The following is a 17,173-nucleotide window of genomic DNA, read 5'->3' on the forward strand; positions in this document are numbered from 1 at the left end:
TGCAACCTACACTACTGCTAGATGGCCCCTTTAGAGACTCCCTGCAGGCTTGCGTCGCGCAATATTTTGAAGATAATTCAGATACAGCATCCTCCCCGAGAGTAGAGTGGGACGCATTCAAGGTAGTGATAAGGGGACATTGCCTGAGCACTCAGGGAGCATACGGTGGAAGCTGGAGGAGGACTTGCGCAGGGTGGAAGCGGACCTACTCGGCGGGGAACAGGAGGCGGTGGGAGGCGCAGGAGACCGACTGCGGGAGGCCCGGGCGGAGCACGACGCGCTGCTGGAGAGGCTGCGACACGTCAACTATGCGGCCCACTCGGCGCGAGTACACCAGCACAGTGACAAGCCCGGTAGGCTATTGGCCTGGTTAGTCAGGCAGGAGGAACGCACGGAGCCGGTCTCCGTCATCCGCACGGCTGAGGGAGAGCTAGTGTATACCCAAGCCAGGATACATCAAGCGTTTGTGGGACACTATCAGGCCCTATACGAATTGCAACTGCGAGTATCCGCGGCCTACATAGCAGACTACCTGGCGGATATCCCGCTACCCTCCCTTATAGGCTCGCAGCAAGACGCCCTGGGGGCGCCATTCTCCTCGGAAGAAATACGTGAGGCCATTTTCGCACTGTCCAACGGCAAATCACCTGGCCCGGATGGACTACCCGCCGAATTCTTTAAGGCGTGTTCGGACACGCTGGTTCCGGAGCTGCTCAAACTGTACAATACTGCGATGGAGGAATCTGCACTCCCAGACTCGCTCAACGAGGCAAACCTGGTCTCGCTGCTGAAGCCGGGCAGAGATGGCGCACTCATGGGGTCCTATAGGCCGTTGGCCATGCTGAACACTGATTATAAAATCTACACCTCCCTTCTGGCTCGCCGCCTGGCCCTGGAGGCATCAACTCTGGTGCATGCGGATCAAAACGGCTTCATGCCGGCGCGGAGCACGTCTCGTAACTTACGCCGCCTATTCCGGATCCAGGAAGCGGCTCTGACGCATTGGCCTAGGTCGGGGTGTCTGGTCTTGGACCTGGAGAAGGCCTTCGATTCAGTAGAATGGCCTTACCTGGGAGCAGTGCTGGACAAATTCGAGGTGGGAGATGCATTTGCTGACATGGTCGGACTGCTCTACCAGAGACCCAGTGTCCGAGTGAGGACGGGTGGGCTGCTGTCGGCGAGGATCGGGGTGCACCGAGGCACCAGGCAAGGCTGCCCCCTGTCGCCCCTCCTCTTCTCCTTAGCCATAGAACCACTGGCGGCTCTGCTACGGGACAGAGGAGTGGAATGGGGGATCCCACTGGCTGACGGAACGCACGTAGTCTCACTCTATGCAGACGACCTGCTGCTTTATGTACGGGACCTTGCAGCGGTGCCAGCCGAGCTGTCGGGCATCTTCCGGACCTTCGCGGAGGTCTCGGGCCTCAGGGTCAACTGGGCCAAGTCCGGGGTATACTCGTTCAGCCGCGATCAGGAAGAATGCGATGTGCAACTTGGAGGGGCCAGGCTTGCTTGGTACCCGACCACGTTTAAATACCTAGGACTACACATCTATAGAGATCCACAGGACTTACTGGAGGGCAACCTGGTGCGCGCCATCTCCTCTCTGCGAGCCCAGATGTCCTTCTGGAAAACCCTGCCGCTGAACGTGCCCAGCCGAATAGCTCTTTCTAAAATGATAGCGCTCCCTAGGCTACTTTATTACTTCGCGAACATCCCCACGTATGTCCCCACGCGGATATTCCGCGACCTGGAATCAATGATTCGCGGCTTGATCTGGAACGCGGGGCGGCCCCGAGTGGCGCTGGCCAAATTGTACTCCCCGACCGCGGAGGGAGGATTGGCTGTCCCCAACATGGAGCTGTATTATCTGGCCGCACAGCTCCAATGGGTGACGTACTGGCTCAGCGATACGCATCTAGACGATACGGCCACTGCGGACTACCAATGGACCCACCCCCAGATCTGTGCCCTGTTTCACCCACTAACCAAGGGACCCCGTCCCCTGCCTTTGCATATGGCCGTGGCCCGCAAGTGCTTTCTCCGCAGCCTGAGGCTGACACGAACTACTAGACCATATGCTCCTGCCCTCCCCCTGCTGGGCACCCCCAGGAGGAGCGGGATGGTTACGCCGCGCAACCTGGACCACTGGATCGCGGCTGGAGTAGAGACCATGGGCGACCTATATGCTGATGGGGCCCTGCTCCCGTTTGCGGAATTGTCTGCAACCACGGGACTCCCGGCCGGGCAGTTCCTACTCCATGCGTCGATACTGCGGGCATACACCAACGCCTGGGGCGACATCCAGGATGGGCCACCGATGCACCACCTGATCCAATATCTACATGTAATGGGCAGAGGCTCGCACATCACGCATTGGTTAGCACAGGCGCTACTCATCCACACGCAAAAACCCACACAGCAGATTAGGGCTAAATGGGCGGCGCACCGAGGGAGAGATTGGACGGATAAGGAGTGGAACCTAGTACTAGCCAGCCCAGTGAACGTCCCCCGCAACTCCCGCTTCCGCATCATTCAACTGTACATACTGCACCAGGCATACCTAACGCCAGACAGAATAAACAGGCACTTCGTGATCGACACTGCCGTTTGTCCCAGATGTGACCTGTTGGGCGCAGATATCCTGCACATGCTATGGCACTGCCCAACCCTGACCGTGTACTGGGGCGAGGTGATCTCACTCCTGAATCACAGCACGGGCCCGGGCCTGCCGGACACATGGGAGGCGTGCATTCTCGGACTTTATAAAAGAACCAAGCTGAACAAAACACAGGCAAGATTCTGGGATCTGGGCCTCATCACGGCCAAACGGCTGCTTACACGACACTGGAAGCGGCGGGAACCGCCCACCCCGAAACACTGGTTCGCATCCTTTACAAACTGGGCCAGGGCGGAAGGCACAGCGCTCCACCGGGAAGAAATAGCGGGCCTACGGCAGTTCCCGATAGCACAGCTCTGGGATGGCATCCTGGGGTCCCTGCAGGGGGAGGGCACTGTCAGAGGGCTCACGTAGAATAACCGACACCAGAGGCGGGCCACAGAAGATAACGCTCTATAGCAGGAACCACCGCATGCGGCGCCCCCCCCACCCCCCCCCCCGACACAGACAAGCTTTAATCAGCGCGTAGACCACAGACACGTCCTGACACCCGCACGGGAGCCCACCAGCAGTCATTGCCCAGCAGAGCGCCCCGAGCACAGAGCTACTGACATCACCCCCGCAAGCACACTCCACCCCCCCCTACCCACTTTCATATATATGTTTACATGTTTGTAGTATCGGATCCCCGCTCACGGACGGTAGCCTCCCCAACCCCCCACGCCACAATGGATAGACGCCGTCGGTGGCGCCCCAGACGGCAACCGAAGGCGTACACGCCGCTTGCCACACCGACAGCGAGGCTACTTCAACTGCCTGCTACATGCTCCACTAACAAGGCCGGCGACCGGCGAAATGCCATAGCCCGAGGAGCTGTCCCACACTACGCACGAGCACATTTGCGCATGCACACCTCTGCCCTCTTGTAGTACTGTAACAACATCGGCGAACACCACACCGATTAGAGGTGGCTCCTACTAACACCGTGCAGGTGGGGCGGACTTCAAGTGGTGAAGTCGCAATGGGAACACTGGGACACACAGATACGAACCGTTCTGTTTAGTTTGCCAAATTCATGGCCCAGTTCTAGAAAAAAATGAAAAATAAGACGTCATTTCTGGCCTTTTCCTTCCTTGATTTACAGTAATGTGACTATCTTATCTATGTCCTAGTACACGGGGACACAAGAGGCGCAGTGACACACCCTCTAATGTTGCCCGCAGCCTCACGATTCACCGTTTATTTGCAGCCGGCCCGCAGGGTTGTAGGCTTTGCTATATGTAATGCACCTTTGAACATTAATAAACGTCTTGAAAAAAAAAAAAAAAAAAAAAAAAAAAAATCAAAGGTTTCAATCCTCGCAGCCCACCTGACATCAATGTTCTGTTTCTTGGAGGTGTCGAGAGGAGATGGTGGCTTCAAGAACATAGCTGCATTGTGTTTCATGCTCCCTTCTGCTGCCACTTTGTTAGCACGTGCAGGTCAGGGGATCGCGATGCAGGCTGGCTCCGGCAACTCTGGCAAGCAGAAGTTGCCTTTTAAGCATGTGTCGCAGTATGCTTCAATCGCCTGTGATGGTGAGTAAGTTCTCTGTTCCTCATACCTTGCTGATGTGATCCTTATCTCTGGCTTCGTCTAATTATTTGCTCTGTATTTAGGGCACGATGCAGCATCTCTGTTGACCACCTCGTCGGCGGATTTGCGGACTTTTTGTATATACTTTTCTAAAGGGTCTTTTATTTCTTCTGTGGCCGTGTAGGGGCTGGAGCAGGGCTTTGACTCCACATGTGCCAGTCACAGACCACTCTGCATCGATTTTGGGCACACATGTCATGCTTGAGCAGTTTGCCCTATGATTACAAACTCTCAGGGAGAGCAGTTTGTCGTCTATGGCACGTATCCCATAATCGTCGCCAGTGGTAGTGATGGAGCGAGGTGGTAAAAACAAAATTTTGTATACCCCTCTCAAAATCAATATTCCATAACGTTAACATTCACTAATGGTGTGATGTGCTTGAATAACCAACCTTAGCGTAATATGCATAAATGAACATATGGGAACACTAATCTTGCTTGCATGATGCCATAAAATTAGCTAATATGTGTTGTTATTGTGATGTGAACTAATGCACAGCCTAATTATAAACAAACGCAATTTAAATGTGCTTATTGTACACATTCTGTGCCAAAAGGTCGCTGGATATGTAAGTATAAAACGTATTTATGCGGCTTATTTGCTAGGTAACAACTAATAGGGAAATATTAGAATGGTGGGAGGTAAACAGAAGGGTTTCATTACCATAATTAACATGAATTTGTGTTTGTTTCTATGATAGTTCCAAAATGTGGTCTGTGAGGCCTAGTACGAAAAAGGCCACTCTGATTCACTGCGAGCGAGTATTGGTCTGTGCATGTGCATCTAAAATCCTGCAAGCGCGAGTGAGCTGACTGTGCTCGGATGGGAGGTTCAAGGGCGCCTTGCCCCGGAACCTAGGATGGGTGTCAAGCATGGACTATGTAATGCTCAGAGCCTGAGAACTTTTTCCTATGTTTCAAGTTAAGGAAGCGCCTAGGCCACAAACTGTCTTAAACAAAGCCCCTTTATTTTTTTTGCTGATTCATCGTGAAAAACATACTGTAATGATGAGGAAGTGCTCATCTACCCCAAATTTGTCCAATCAGAACTCTAACTGGTGATGTTAGTTACTTTTTAGATTGATTAAGGTAGAAAATAGTGTATAAAAACCCCTGATTTTGCTTAGAAGGGGTCGCTCTTTCGATTTCCTCTGGAAGTGCTGCCGTATTGAAGATCGATTCTTGGATGTAAGAACTTCTGATTTATTTTGTTTTTCTTTGCAGGTCTGTTAGGATAAGATGAGGGTGTTAGCGAGGGAAGTTAGGAGAGAATGAATTTGGAACTATCTGTTCTTTACTAAACTTTACTGAACTTTAAATTAAATGTCTATTTCTGAGCTTTAAAATAAATGATCATTTTTGAAAATAAAGTTAAAGATTCTTATTGAATAAAGAAATAAATAAATGCCTAAATGTCGGACATACTAAAAGTTTGCTTTGAATAAAAATTTGATAAATGGAGAAATAAAAGCTGGTCTTTGGTTTTTCCTACACCTAGTTTTTGTTCTAGCAGATCCATTGCCATTATGGTGGTGTGTCTGAATAAAATGGTGTTTAAAATGAAACTATGGTAAATTGCTTTACATTGCAGGTGTAAATAAAAATAGTTAAATAGGTTTAGACACTCCGCCAATGTTATAGTAGGACTCCTGGTTCGTTGGCCAAATCTATGAAGCCGAATTAAATTAACAGAGTAAGTGTGCAGTGTAATGGGCCCCACTGTTGAATGTATGTGTCTTTCTGAGAATTCGGGGAAATGGCCATGGTGATTTAGAATATATTTTGGAGTCCCGCTGTAGCAGTAGCATCTTCCCCAATCCAGGAGCATGCAGATGAATTATGCCACAATGGAGCTGCGATCAAGCACTACTTTATTGTCCATCATACACTCACACACAGCCCATTACATCATAGTTCCCATGAGCCACACCCTAACATCTCCCTTCATATTATAGATTTACTCTTCAAAGTCTGCCCAAAACCATGAGGATCGGAGTGCTCATAACATCAATATGCTACAGTCATCAGCCAAGATTCTAACTCAGAAGCTCGCCAGAAGGTAGGCATGGAGACAGCCTGAAGGATAGCTGATAAGACAGCCGTGGTCGATACATGTAGTGGAAGCATAAATGGGCTCTTACACCTGAAAATACAACAGGAACTGCCAGTGTTACATTGGGAGGTGGGGCGGGGGACAAGATGTTAAAAGGGTGCAAACACAGTCCAAGACACGAATATAGATTGGTGGTGCAGATGCAAAGAAGGGAAACTGAGGCATTGAAAACAAGCATTGGCAAAGCCAACAAAGTTGCCTGTAAAATACAAAAATAGTCACAGTATAACACCATGTTTCCATGCATTTGATGATCTACATCCTTCAGCCTATTTACCAACAACATGATGGGAAGTTATTTGCAAAAGTTTAGCAGTCTGCAATATATGCAGTGGTTCAGTACCCATTTATTAATGCATTAGTTCTCAACAGACAACTGTCAGTAGCCACATGCTATATTAAATGACCTCCCATATGGCCCGTTTTGGCGAATATTCGGACCTTCGAATAAATTGGCACAAATCTGTTATTTTTCCGCTTACCCCCTCCACCTCACAATGGCCGTGTGCTTTTCCTCTAGAGTGGAACACGGATTCCGTGAAAAATCTGGGAATTCATGTCCACCTTGACACGGTGTCCATTATTCGCTTAAATTACGGGCATGCCCTGGATTTCTTGGAGGACCATATGGAGCGCTGGCTTCGCCTCCCCTTGTCCATGGTTAGCCGGATTGCCATAATTAAAATGATCGTGCTTCCTCAGTTTTTGTATTTATTTAACAATATCCCGATTCTTCTCACTGCGAGTGTCCTTGCGTACCTTAACGCTTCCTTATGAGCGAGGTGGCTTCGGCGTGCCCGACTTTTTTCTTTATTATTTAGTTGCACAATGCTCGTATGCATATTCCTGATTTCACCCGGATGCCAGAATTCTATATTTGAAGCCTGAGGCTGACCTAGTGCTACCTGTGCCCCTTAAGTCCATCCTTCCCAGAGGGCTTCCCTGGGACCCACAAGATATACAAACAGTCTCCACCACGTGCTGGACTTGGGAAAAACTACGCAGACTACTTCAAATTGAGACATTATACTCTCCCGCCCTTCCGTTGCCTAATTCCCATTGGCTCCCTATCACCGGCGAATCGGTGGTACAGCGCACGTTATCCAAATATCAACTAGACACGGTCGGAGGCCTCTTCCCGGAAGGCCATGTTTTCTCCATGACTGAGGATCAGCGTTTTGCTGAACGAACATTTATGGACTCTTTCACACTGACTAGACTCAGATCCATGCTCCGTGCTGAGTTTCGCACATTTCCACTTCCCCCTGAGGACGCTACCATACTCACATTCATAATACAGAGTCAGACAGGATTGCATGTTGTCTCTAAACTATACAAACTATGTCTAGCCTTGCTTCCTGTCTCGGACACTGCGGTGCACGCCGCGTCGGAGGGCGATCTGGGTAACCAGATAACTGACGACCAATGGGCGCCGTGCTGTGCGGCCACTAGGGACGTGTCCATTAATAGCAGACATAAGCTTATACACTTTAAGTTTTTGAGACGGATGTATCATACTCCTGCTCTTGCTCATAAGATCGACGCTAGCAGGCCACATTGTTGCCCTAAATGCCGAGCCCCACAGGCTGATTTCGCCAATCTGTCCTGGACATGCCCGCTTTTGCATGACTACTGGCTTCAGGTACACCGTATTTTGGGTGACATATTGGACTTGGAGTTGCTGCCCACTCCTGAAATAGCGCTACTGGGCTATGTCGTCAATTTCCCATGTTCTTCCAGCAAATTGGCGGCCATTGGATTTCTATTGGCAAAAAGAGAGATAGCACTGCTCTGGTGCGCTAGACGCGCTCCCAGAGCTCAAGCTTGGCTTTGCAGCCTGGCCTACTGCAATGTCAACAGTGTGGAATACTCCCATCAGATTCCGTCTGCTTCCCGACCAGTGGACATATGGGGGCCATATCGCACGTATATTGCGAAACTTACTCAGGAAAAACAGTCTCAATCAATTAACTCCATTGTACCGGAGGGGGTGAGCTAGATTGGCTTGCATGGCTGCACTGTGGCCGATTACACCACTATTATTGTGTCAGATACGTTAGCACTGCACAACAGGCCAAGCTGTTTGTTGTACTCACGGATTGCATGGGCTTTTCATTAGATGACCTGTACTGTGACTGTATTCCTGTAGAAAGATGTTTCTTCTCACTTAGTGCTCACTGCGGCCTGGCCTGATACAAAATGTAATGGTGTTTGCCCTTGTCAGATGACCGTACTATTCTTGGGACATTTGATGTACTAATTGATCTGCTCTCTCGCTCTCACAAACTTGCACATATGATTTGTTTTTTATTTTTTATATATATATATATTTTTTATTGTATATCTTTTATTTGGTTTTTGTTTGCATTACATTATTATACTTATGGTTTGGTTAAGAGCAAAATTACAAAATTGCAATGTATCATATATTGCGTCCGAAATCCCTCTGCACGACTGTTTGTTTTCCAGATAGTGCTCCAACTGTTGCTTATCATATATTTGCATGATTCTTGTACACGAAAGAGTGGATTGCTTATTTGTTCAATAAAGAGATTTAAAAAAAAGTGTCACTCCTAGGTAGGAACTGCTGTTTTCCCATTTTATCTGCTCTCCATTGAGGCAGATCTGGGGATGGTCTTTGATCCTCTTTATGACGAATATTGTTGCTGTGGTCTTACTTGTATGAGATTAGCTTGCCAGTTGCAATACCAGTCAGAGATTCTTCTTAGAGATATTTCAAGGTTCATAGCTATTTCCTTTTCTCAGAAAGACTGAGAGATGACAGTGACATTATCAGCGTAAGTCTGAGGGAGAATCATTTGTAAATAGATTGAAGAGAAATGGTACAAGAACTGATCCCTGAGGCACTCCAGCAAGAATTGGGCATACGGTTGAACATTACTCTCATACCATAACATGACAGGGGAGATCTGCCAGGGAGCTGGTCAGCAGGTTTACCAGGGAGCTTGGAAACTTGAACTTGATGAGCTTGTGGAACAGTCCTGTGTGCCATGCTTAGTCAAATGCCTTTGCTACTTCTATAAAGACTATTCCAGTTGATTTGTTGATGTTAAATCCATGGCTTATTATAGCCACCACTCTGAAAAGTTGATGATTTGCTGGATGTTCTTTCTGTTGCTGGATGTTCTTTCTGGAACCCAAACTCTTCTTAGGACAGAAGGTTTTTGCTAGATGCAGTCACTGAGATGGGCAAAAATGACTTTTTCAAACAGCTGTGATAGGCAAGATAGCAAGCGTATACAGCAGTAGTCTGCAGGATCTCTTAGTGATTTACCAAGCTTAGGAAATATGACTCTTTCTTCTTCACCCGCTTCACGGAAGTACTGGTGCTGAATACATGTGTTGAAGATGTCAGCAACACAGTATATTGCTGTATTCAGTAGCATCTTGATTACCTGGTTAGTTATTTCATCCCTTTCTGGAATTGACTATGACAATACATGCTGGGAAACAGAATTCAAAAGTGGAACAGTTGCCACCTCAAATCCAGCATGCAGTCACCAACCCACAAGACTCTTAAGGTAATGGGGAAAGTGGCTGGTCATTTGAGCTATCATCAACTTGCATGCTGGGCGACTGGTTTACTTTTATGGATCTTACAGTTAGGAATCATCATTGTTTTTCTGTTTAAAGATTAACCTTTGGTCCAAACCCTCAAATCTCTCTCATATGAACTGCTTGAACCATGGAGTTTCTGATGCTATAGTTGTTTTCTTCAGTTGCGTTGCCTGTTGTCCTTCAGAAGTTCTGATGATGGAGGCTGTTGCTGTCCTGATTTAGTTTAGCTAAGTGCATCATTTTGCAGCTCAAATGCAATGTCTCTAGACACAAATGGTCTTGCGTACACTGCAGATGACAAACCCTTCTGCATCTTGGGTTCCACTTCCCCATTTCTGCAATCAGCAAGATTCTCGAGCATTGAGGGGCAGATTTACGAGAAAGTGTAGCAGCGTGGCACCGCAAGCTCTTTGGCTGCGCCACGCTGCAGCACTTTCAGAGCACAGGAGCGACATATTTACAATGATATGTCGTATTCCTGTGCTTCCCCCTGTGCTGGCGCACAAACAGCTGCCACGCGCCGGTGCAGGCACCCTTGCACCATGTTGTAAGGATGCCTGCGTCATGGGGAGATTCTTTTTGTGCAGGAAGGTGCACAAAAACAATCACTACAGGCATTTTCCTCTTTCAATGCGTGCTGTAGAATGCAGCACGCATTGAAAGAGGAAATAAACTAGGAGAAATGAAAACAGTTCTCTTTGTTGTGCCTCGCTACGCTACCCTACGGGTGGCGTAGCATACTGACGCATTTCCAGGTTTATGAACCCTCATAAATCTGAAAATGTGTCAGGTTCCATGGGTGTTTCGTGGGAACACCCACAGCAACACCCATGGAACGCCCCTTTTAGGCAAAGTGCTGCATGCAAAGCGGCCATATTTACAAAGACAGGAAAAGTTACAAGGGTTCTTTTCCTGTCCTTGTAAATATGGGGCAGAGAAATGCACTGCCAGTGCGTTCGCAAAAAAGTGACGTACAGGCAGCGCAAGGGGCTTGTAAATCTGCCCCTAAATTGTGCATAACCACTCCTAACAGGGACTCTGCAATCCCCTAGCGGTGGGTGTGTTCAGATGTGTTGATGCTAAAATAAAGACCATTGTTCTTGATACTACTGGCACTGTGATTACTGTGAGTACAGAACTATGACCATGGTCCTTTTCACCACAGTTGCATATAAAAGTTTTACATATTTAGGGGCAGATTTACAAGAAAGTGACGCATCTATAGAGATGCGTCACTTTCCCTGCGCCACACTAAAAAATGCTTGCGCCACCATGGATGCGCGGTATTTACAATACGGCGCACCATGACGGTAGGATTGACAGATGCGTCAGACATTCTGATGCATCTGTTGGGGTAAAAGTCACGCATTGCTGGAGTTGTGTCGCAAGCACGACCCAACTCCAGCAATGCATTTTGTGGCCTATTCCCACTACACAGCGTCACTCCTTACGCCTGCTTCAAGCAGGCGTAAGGTTTTGACGCAGTGGTGTCCTAAAAGTGACGGAGTGAAATGTTGTAGATTTCACTGCGTCACTTTTACAAGGCTTTCCTCCATAGGAACGCCCCCCTGCATACATTATACCTGACGCAGGTATAATGTGACACAGGGCTTTACAACGTGACGCATCTCTCTAGATGTGTCACGTAGTAAATTGGGCGCATTGTTTGCGCCGCCGTTGCGTCACAAAAAGTGGTGCAATAGCGGCCCAAAGAGGCGCAAGGGGCTTGTAAATCTGCCCCTAAGTTTCCTTTGCTGTTTGGATATATTGGGGCAGATTTATGACTTCTGGCGCATCTCTGATAATTAGCAGAGATGCGCCAGAAGAGTTGCGACGCATCTGCCCACCCATGCGCCACCACTGATGCAACGCATTTACAATGCGGCGCACCGATGTGCTCGGATGGGCAGATGCGTGACGCATCCCCGGCGAAAATGCTCCTGCATGTGGCGCAGCGTTTAACAACGCGACACATCTCCCAGATGCGTCACGTTGTAAATACCCCACAGCATGACGCTGGCTTTACGCTGCCGCTGTGTCTCAAAAGTGACGCAACATCGGCGTAAAAGAGGCGCAAGGGGCTTGTAAATCTGCCCCATTATGTTTCTCCTTCCTTTTTCTCTCCCCCCTCCTCCTTCATATTATTAGTGTAATTGTGCATGAGAGTACTATAATATAACGCTGCACAATGATTATATTCTGTTTTTTATAGCTTTACTTTGTGGTGTGTTTTACCGCAATGTTGACAGCTGTTAATGCACTTTGTATTTACAACAAGGGGTGGTGAGGGACAGAGTCTCTGAATTAAGCAGAAAGCTCTCACCCAGTCAAGAGATCAGGGCTAGATCCAACACCGTTTTTTAGCTCACTGCACCATCCCAGTTTCAGAACCTGGCTGTATGCAAATTAGTCTGTTCCTGTCCCAGTGCATAATGGGAACAGGGCAAACCAAACTACAAAAGCCAATTCTTACACTGGGAAGGAAACAAGCTCCCGGGGACCGGTTTCTGGCATTACAGCCGTCTTCGGCCCGGTTTGCTTGAATCCTGATGGTGCAATGAGCAAGGGTCTCACATCTGAGAATACCCTTCCACGCTTAGGGTGGACAAAAATATTTACAACAAGGAGTGGTGAGGGACAGAGTCTCTGAATTAAGCAGAAAGCTCTCACCCAGTCAAGAGATCAGGGCTAGATCCAACACCGTTTTTTAGCTCACTGCACCATCCCAGTTTCAGAACCTGGCTGTATGCAAATTAGTCTGTTCCTGTCCCAGTGCATGATGGGAACAGGGCAAACCAAACTACAAAAGCCAATTCTTACACTGGGAAGGAAACAAGCTCCCGGGGACCGGTTTCTGGCATTACAGCCGTCTTCGGCCCGGTTTGCTTGAATCCTGATGGTGCAATGAGCAAGGGTCTCACATCTGAGAATACCCTTCCACGCTTAGGGTGGACAAAGATATTTACAACAAGGGGTGGTGAGGGACAGAGTCTCTGAATTAAGCAGAAAGCTCTCACCCAGTCAAGAGATCAGGGCTAGATCCAACACCGTTTTTTAGCTCACTGCACCATCCCAGGTTCAGAACCTGGCTGTATGCAAATTAGTCTGTTCCTGTCCCAGTGCATGATGGGAACAGGGCAAACCAAACTACAAAAGCCAATTCTTACACTGGGAAGGAAACAAGCTCCCGGGGACCGGTTTCTGGCATTACAGCCGTCTTCGGCCCGGTTTGCTTGAATCCTGATGGTGCAATGAGCAAGGGTCTCACATCTGAGAATACCCTTCCACGCTTAGGGTGGACAAAAATATTTACAACAAGGGGTGGTGAGGGACAGAGTCTCTGAATTAAGCAGAAAGCTCTCACCCAGTCAAGAGATCAGGGCTAGATCAAACACCGTTTTTTAGCTCACTGCACCATCCCAGTTTCAGAACCTGGCTGTATGCAAATTAGTCTGTTCCTGTCCCAGTGCATGATGGGAACAGGGCAAACCAAACTACAAAAGCCAATTCTTACACTGGGAAGGAAACAAGCTCCCGGGGACCGGTTTCTGGCATTACAGCCGTCTTCGGCCCGGTTTGCTTGAATCCTGATGGTGCAATGAGCAAGGGTCTCACATCTGAGAATACCCTTCCACGCTTAGGGTGGACAAAAATATTTACAACAAGGGGTGGTGAGGGACAGAGTCTCTGAATTAAGCAGAAAGCTCTCACCCAGTCAAGAGATCAGGGCTAGATCCAACACTGTTTTTTAGCTCACTGCACCATCCCAGTTTCAGAACCTGGCTGTATGCAAATTAGTCTGTTCCTGTCCCAGTGCATGATGGGAACAGGGCAAACCAAACTACAAAAGCCAATTCTTACACTGGGAAGGAAACAAGCTCCCGGGGACCGGTTTCTGGCATTACAGCCGACTTCGGCCCGGTTTGCTTGAATCCTGATGGTGTAATGAGCAAGGGTCTCACATCTGAGAATACCCTTCCACGCTTAGGGTGGACAAAAATATTTACAACAAGGGGTGGTGAGGGACAGAGTCTCTGAATTAAGCAGAAAGCTCTCACCCAGTCAAGAATGTTCTGAGCTGGGATGGGGCAGTGAGATAAATAACGGTGATGGATCAAGCCCTGATCTTTGGACTGGGTAAGAGTGGTCTGCTTGGTTCAGACACTCTGTTCATCACCACCCCCTTTTCTGAATCGTTTTTGGCCACTATAGGTGTGGCAGGGTATACTCAGACATGAGTCCCTTTCTCACTGCTCCATCAGGATTCAAGCAAGCCGGGCCGAAGACGGCTGAAATGCCAGAAACCGGTCCCCGGTAGCTTGTCTCCTTTCTGGTAAAGAATTGGCTTGGTAGTTTAGTCTGCCCTGTTCCCATGATGCACTGGGCCAGGGACAGACTGATTTGCATATAGCCATGTTCTGAGCTGGGATGGGGCAGTGAGATAAATAACGGTGATGGATCAAGCCCTGATCTTTGGACTGGGTAAGAGTGGTCTGCTTGGTTCAGACACTCTGTTCATCACCACCCCCTTTTCTGAATCGTTTTTGGCCACTATAGGTGTGGCAGGGTATACTCAGACATGAGTCCCTTTCTCACTGCTCCATCAGGATTCAAGCAAGCCGGGCCGAAGACGGCTGAAATGCCAGAAACCGGTCCCCGGTAGCTTGTCTCCTTTCTGGTAAAGAATTGGCTTGGTAGTTTAGTCTGCCCTGTTCCCATGATGCACTGGGCCAGGGACAGACTGATTTGCATATAGCCATGTTCTGAGCTGGGATGGGGCAGTGAGATAAATAACGGTGATGGATCAAGCCCTGATCTTTGGACTGGGTAAGAGTGGTCTGCTTGGTTCAGACACTCTGTTCATCACCACCCCCTTTTCTGAATCGTTTTTGGCCACTATAGGTGTGGCAGGGTATACTCAGACATGAGTCCCTTTCTCACTGCTCCATCAGGATTCAAGCAAGCCGGGCCGAAGACGGCTGAAATGCCAGAAACCGGTCCCCGGTAGCTTGTCTCCTTTCTGGTAAAGAATTGGCTTGGTAGTTTAGTCTGCCCTGTTCCCATGATGCACTGGGCCAGGGACAGACTGATTTGCATATAGCCATGTTCTGAGCTGGGATGGGGCAGTGAGATAAATAACGGTGATGGATCAAGCCCTGATCTTTGGACTGGGTAAGAGTGGTCTGCTTGGTTCAGACACTCTGTTCATCACCACCCCCTTTTCTGAATCGTTTTTGGCCACTATAGGTGTGGCAGGGTATACTCAGACATGAGTCCCTTTCTCACTGCTCCATCAGGATTCAAGCAAGCCGGGCCGAAGACGGCTGAAATGCCAGAAACCGGTCCCCGGTAGCTTGTCTCCTTTCTGGTAAAGAATTGGCTTGGTAGTTTAGTCTGCCCTGTTCCCATGATGCACTGGGCCAGGGACAGACTGATTTGCATATAGCCATGTTCTGAGCTGGGATGGGGCAGTGAGATAAATAACGGTGATGGATCAAGCCCTGATCTTTGGACTGGGTAAGAGTGGTCTGCTTGGTTCAGACACTCTGTTCATCACCACCCCCTTTTCTGAATCGTTTTTGGCCACTATAGGTGTGGCAGGGTATACTCAGACATGAGTCCCTTTCTCACTGCTCCATCAGGATTCAAGCAAGCCGGGCCGAAGACGGCTGAAATGCCAGAAACCGGTCCCCGGTAGCTTGTCTCCTTTCTGGTAAAGAATTGGCTTGGTAGTTTAGTCTGCCCTGTTCCCATGATGCACTGGGCCAGGGACAGACTGATTTGCATATAGCCATGTTCTGAGCTGGGATGGGGCAGTGAGATAAATAACGGTGATGGATCAAGCCCTGATCTTTGGACTGGGTAAGAGTGGTCTGCTTGGTTCAGACACTCTGTTCATCACCACCCCCTTTTCTAAATCGTTTTTGGCCACTATAGGTGTGGCAGGGTATACTCAGACATGAGTCCCTTTCTCACTGCTCCATCAGGATTCAAGCAAGCCGGGCCGAAGACGGCTGAAATGCCAGAAACCGGTCCCCGGTAGCTTGTCTCCTTTCTGGTGAAGAATTAGCTTGGTAGTTTAGTCTGCCCTGTTCCCATGATGCACTGGGCCAGGGACAGACTGATTTGCATATAGCCATGTTCTGAGCTGGGATGGGGCAGTGAGATAAATAACGGTGATGGATCAAGCCCTGATCTTTGGACTGGGTAAGAGTGGTCTGCTTGGTTCAGACACTCTGTTCATCACCACCCCCTTTTCTGAATCGTTTTTGGCCACTATAGGTGTGGCAGGGTATACTCAGACATGAGTCCCTTTCTCACTGCTCCATCAGGATTCAAGCAAGCCGGGCCGAAGACGGCTGAAATGCCAGAAACCGGTCCCCGGTAGCTTGTCTCCTTTCTGGTAAAGAATTGGCTTGGTAGTTTAGTCTGCCCTGTTCCCATGATGCACTGGGCCAGGGACAGACTGATTTGCATATAGCCATGTTCTGAGCTGGGATGGGGCAGTGAGATAAATAACGGTGATGGATCAAGCCCTGATCTTTGGACTGGGTAAGAGTGGTCTGCTTGGTTCAGACACTCTGTTCATCACCACCCCCTTTTCTGAATCGTTTTTGGCCACTATAGGTGTGGCAGGGTATACTCAGACATGAGTCCCTTTCTCACTGCTCCATCAGGATTCAAGCAAGCCGGGCCGAAGACGGCTGAAATGCCAGAAACCGGTCCCCGGTAGCTTGTCTCCTTTCTGGTAAAGAATTGGCTTGGTAGTTTAGTCTGCCCTGTTCCCATGATGCACTGGGCCAGGGACAGACTGATTTGCATATAGCCATGTTCTGAGCTGGGATGGGGCAGTGAGATAAATAACGGTGATGGATCAAGCCCTGATCTTTGGACTGGGTAAGAGTGGTCTGCTTGGTTCAGACACTCTGTTCATCACCACCCCCTTTTCTGAATCGTTAATGCACTTTGGGTCCTGTTTGTTTCTTGTGTTACATTACCTTTTTTAAACCATGCCATACCGTGGACAACTTAAATCCGCTTATTTTTGTTTTTATTGTTGCTTGCTGTTTTCACTTTAATAATTTAAGACGCCGTTCTTCTCCAGCTTCATTGTGTTGCTATGCTTAACACATATATTATATATGATTGCTTTCCTCACCATTCTTAAAGCGCAGGCACTTACAATTTATGTCTCGCTAACTATAAATGGGGATTATAAGTGATAA

The sequence above is a fragment of the Lissotriton vulgaris genome, chromosome 5 (assembly GCF_964263255.1).
Source record: "Lissotriton vulgaris chromosome 5, aLisVul1.2, whole genome shotgun sequence".
Taxonomy (NCBI): domain Eukaryota; kingdom Metazoa; phylum Chordata; class Amphibia; order Caudata; family Salamandridae; genus Lissotriton; species Lissotriton vulgaris.